The following is a 4973-nucleotide window of genomic DNA, read 5'->3' as shown; positions in this document are numbered from 1 at the left end:
ACCCTGAGAGTCAATGAGGATGAGTTCAAGTTGAATGCTGTCAAAGCTATGCAGCATCCAGACACATCAAATGACTGCATGAGCGCTGATATTATTGACTCTTTGGTGGAAGAGATCAATATGACTGAGAATCTTGAATCAGAGCTAGAGGACATCTTTAAAAATGTTCAGCCTGATCAGGAAGAACCAGAGGAAATAGAAGAACCTCTGAAAATTCCTCAGGAAGAGGATAAACCTCTAAAACCTGAACTGAAACCACTACCACCATCCCTGAAGTATGCATTTCTGGGAAAAGGTAATACTTTTCCAGTGATCATAAGCTCTGCTTTAAATTCACAAGAAGAGGAAGCACTAATTAAAGTGTTAAGGACACACAAGACAGCTCTTGGATGGTCCATAAGTGATCTTAAGGGCATTAGCCCAGCAAGATGCATGCACAAGATCCAATTGGAGGATAATGCCAAGCCAGTGGTTCAACCACAAAGGCGGCTAAATCCAGCCATAAAGGAGGTAGTGCAGAAAGAGGTCACTAAGTTACTAGAGGCTGGGATTATTTATCCTATTTCTGATATTCACCCAAGAAGGGGGGCATGACAGTGGTTCATAATGAAAAGAATGAACTAGTTCCTACAAGAACAGTTACAGGGTGGCGTATGTGTATTGACTACAGAAGGCTCAATACAGCCACGAGAAAGGATCATTTTCCTTTACCATTCATAGACCAGATGCTAGAAAGACTAGCGGGTCATTGATTATTACTGATTTTTGGATGGTTATTCAGGCTACAATCAAATTGCAGTAGATCCTCAAGATCAAGAGAAAACTGCATTCACCTGTCCTTCTGGCGTATTTGCTTACAGAAGAATGCCTTTTGGTCTATGCAATGCACCTGCAACTTTTCAGAGGTGCATGCTATCCATCTTCTCTGATATGGTAGAGAAGTTCCTGGAAGTCTTTATGGATGACTTCTCAGTATTTGGAGACTCATTCAGCTCCTGTCTTGATCATCTAGCACTTGTCCTAAAAAGGTGCCAAGAGACTAACCTGGTTTTAAACTGGGAGAAATGTCACTTTATGGTGACTGAAGGAATTGTCCTTGGGCACAAAATTTCAAGTAAGGGAATAGAGGTGGATCAAGCAAAGGTAGAAGTAATTGAAAAATTACCACCACCTGCCAATGTTAAGGCAATCAGAAGCTTTCTGGGGCATGCAGGATTCTATAGAAGGTTTATAAAGGATTTTTCAAAAATTGCAAAACCTATAAGCAACCTGCTAGCTGCTGACACACCATTTGTGTTTGACACAGAGTGTCTACAGGCGTTTGAGACCCTGAAAGCCAAGCTGGTCACAGCACCAATCATCTCTGCACCAGATTGGACATTGCCATTTGAACTAATGTGTGATGCTAGTGACCATGCCATTGGTGCAGTGTTGGGACAGAGGCACAACAAGCTTCTGCACGTCATTTATTATGCTAGCCGTGTTCTAAATGATGCACAGAAAAATTACACAACCACAGAAAAAGAGTTACTTGCAGTGGTTTATGCCATTGACAAGTTTAGGTCCTACTTAGTAGGGTCAAAAGTGATTGTGTACACTGACCATGCTGCTCTTAAATACTTACTCACCAAGCAGGATTCAAAACCCAGGCTCATAAGGTGGGTGTTGCTTCTGCAAGAGTTTGATATGGAAATAAGAGACAGGAAAGGGACAGAGAACCAGATAGCTGATCATCTGGCCCGGATAGAACCAGTAGCTGGGGCGTCCCTCCCCTCTACTAAGATCTCTGAGACCTTTCTAGATGAGCAACTCTTTGCCATTCAGGAAGCTCCATGGTTTGCAGACATTGCAAACTATAAAGCTGTGAGGTTCATACCCCAGGAGTACAGCAGGGTGCAAAGAAAAAAATTAATTTCAGACGCCAAGTACTACCTATGGGATGAGCTATATCTCTTTAAGAGATGTGCAGACGGAATGATCCGCAGATGTGTACCTAGAGAGGAAGCACAAAGGATCCTATGGCATTGCCATGGATCACAGTATCGGGGACATTTCGGAAGTGAGCGAACAGCCACTAAAGTCTTCTAATGCGGCTTCTACTGGCCTTCTCTCTATAGGGATGCCCGAGAGTTTGTGCGTAACTGTGACAGTTGCCAAAGAGCTGGTAACTTGCCTCATGGTTACGCCATGCGTCAGCAAGGGATCTTAGAGATTGAATTGTTTGATGTATGGGGTATTAACTTCATGGGTCCCTTCCCACCATCATACTCAAACACTTATATTCTGGTGGCAGTAGACTATGTATCTAAATGGGTAGAAGCAATTGCCACTCCCAATAATGATACTAAGACCATGTTAAAATTCCTCCAGAAACACATCTTCAGCAAGTTTGGTGTTCCCAGAGTACTAATCAGTGATGGGGGCACTCATTTCTGCAATAAACAGCTGTACTCTGCTATGGTTCGATATGGAATTAGCCACAAAGTAGCAACTCCGTATCATCCACAAACAAATGGGCAAGCTGAAGTCTCTAATAGAGAGCTAAAAAGAATCCTGGAACGGACTGTTATTGCCTGTAGAAAGGATTGGGCAAAGAGCTTAGATGATGCTCTGTGGGCATACAGAACAGCATTCAAGACTCTTATAGGAACCTCTCCATACCAACTTGTGTATGGGAAGGCCTGTCATCTGCCCGTGGAACTGGAACATAAAGCCTACTGGGCAACCAGATTCCTAAACATGGATGCTAAGTTAGCTGGTGAAAAAAGATTGCTCCAGCTAAATAAGCTAGAGGAATTCAGACTCAGTGCCTTTGAAAATGCAAAAATTTATAAGGAAAAGGCAAAAAAGTGGCATGACAAGAAGTTGTCATCCAGAGTCTTTGAGCCAGGACAAAAAGTTCTGCTCTTCAACTCTAGACTCAGACTATTCCCAGGAAAATTTAAATCCCGGTGGAGGGGTCCGTATGTGATTACAGGAGTGTCACCATATGGATATGTTGAGCTTCAAGATATTGATTCTGATAAAAAGTTCATTGTTAATGGACAGAGGATCAAACATTACCTTGAAAGTAATTTTGAGCAAGAATGCTCAAAACTAAGGCTTGAATGAGTCTCAGTAAAGGTCCAGCTAAAGACAATAAAGAAGCGCTTGCTGGGAGGCAACCCAGTCATTAGCAGGTTATTTGTTCTATAAAAGTTTGATATATATTCTTCAAGGTTGATCATTGAAATTGAAGGGATTCACATAGTTACAGAAGGATTCAGTGCAAAAAGTAGAGAAAATGAGTTTGCTGGCAAGAAAATGCCAGTAAAGGGTACTCTGGGCGTTAAACGCTAGAATGGATACCATTCTGGGCATTTAACGCAGTAAAGGTACCATTTTGGGCGTTAAACGCCAGAATGGGTACCATTCTGGGCGTTTAACGCCAGAATTGCAGCATCCTGGGTGTTAAGCAAAACGCCCAGTGATAAAAGGGTTTCTGGCATTTAACGCCAGCCAGGGTACCTGGCTGGGCGTTAAACGCCCATAATGGCCAACATTTGGGCGTTAAACGCCAGAATGGATACCATTCTGGGCGTTTAACGCCAGAAAGGTAGGGGACAGAGATTTTGTTTTCCACTTCAAATTTTTTCAAACTTTTTTATTTTGATCCATAATTTTCTTCATAAACACATTACAAACTTTCATCATTCACCTTCAAATTTCAAAAATTAAACAATTTTCTAAATCATTCTTCAAATCTCTTTCAAATCCTTTCCAAATATTCTTCAAAAAAATCAAATACCTTCTCAAATTCTTTCCATATCTTCTCAAATCTCCTTCAAAATTTTTGAAATCTCTCCCCCTCCCTTATAAATACACCTTCGGCCATCCCCCTCTCCCCACCATTCGAATTTGCTCTCCTCTTCTCTCTCTTCTTTCCTTTCTTTTGCTTGAGGGCAAGCAAACCTCTAAGTTTGGTGTGCTTTTCCATGATCACTATGCCAAGATTTATCAAGATCATGGCTCCTAAGGGAAAACAAACCAATTCAAAAGGTAAGAAAGAGAATAATCCAAAGAATCTTTGGAATCAAGAAAAGTTCTAAACCAAAGAACATGCAGGCCATTACCACAAAATAATGGGTCTGAGGTCAGTGATCCCGGAAGTCAGATTTGATCTGAAAGAAGATGAATATCCGGAGATCCAAGAGCAAATTCGAAACAGAGGATGGGAAGTCCTAACCAACCCTGAGACAAAGGTTGAAAGAAACATGGTTCAGGAATTCTACTCAAATCTGTGGCTGACAGATAAGCAGAGAATGATTGAAATTGCTTTTCATACCTACAGAACCATGGTCAGAGGGAGAATTATTTACTTCCATCTTGATAAAATAAGAGAGGTCTTCAATTTGCCTCAACTACAAGATGATCCTGAATCCTTTAATAGGAGAATGGTGAGAGTAGATAAGGGGTTGGATCAAGTTCTAGAGGACATATGCCTCCCTGGAACTAAGTGGATGACCAATTCAAAAGGTGTCCCAAACCAACTCAAGAGGGGAGATCTCAAACCAGTTGCAAGAGGCTAGCTAGACTTCATTGGGCATTCTATTTTGCCCACTAGTAACCGTTCTGAGGTCACTATCAAGAGAGCAGTGATGATTCATTGCATTATGCTGGGAAAAGAAGTAGAGATTCATCATCTGATTGCTTGTGAGATTTACACAATTGCAAACAAGAACTTCACTGAAGCCAAACTGGCTTACCCAAGCTTAATCTCTTTGCTATGTAAAGATGCTGGGGTGAAGATGGGAGTAGATGAATTCATCCCAATTGAACATCCAATCACCAAGAAGTCAATGGAAGAACAATTGCAAGATAACTCTATCAAAAGGAGGGCGCAGGAATTCCTCCCTGAACTTCCTGAATTTGACTACTGGGCCCGCCTAGAAGCATCTGTTGCCAAGCTGCAAGAAGCTATGGAACAACTTAAG

This window comes from Arachis duranensis, chromosome 2 (genome assembly GCF_000817695.3).
Source record: "Arachis duranensis cultivar V14167 chromosome 2, aradu.V14167.gnm2.J7QH, whole genome shotgun sequence".
Lineage (NCBI taxonomy): Eukaryota > Viridiplantae > Streptophyta > Magnoliopsida > Fabales > Fabaceae > Arachis > Arachis duranensis.
Note: the sequence above shows the minus strand (reverse complement) of the source record.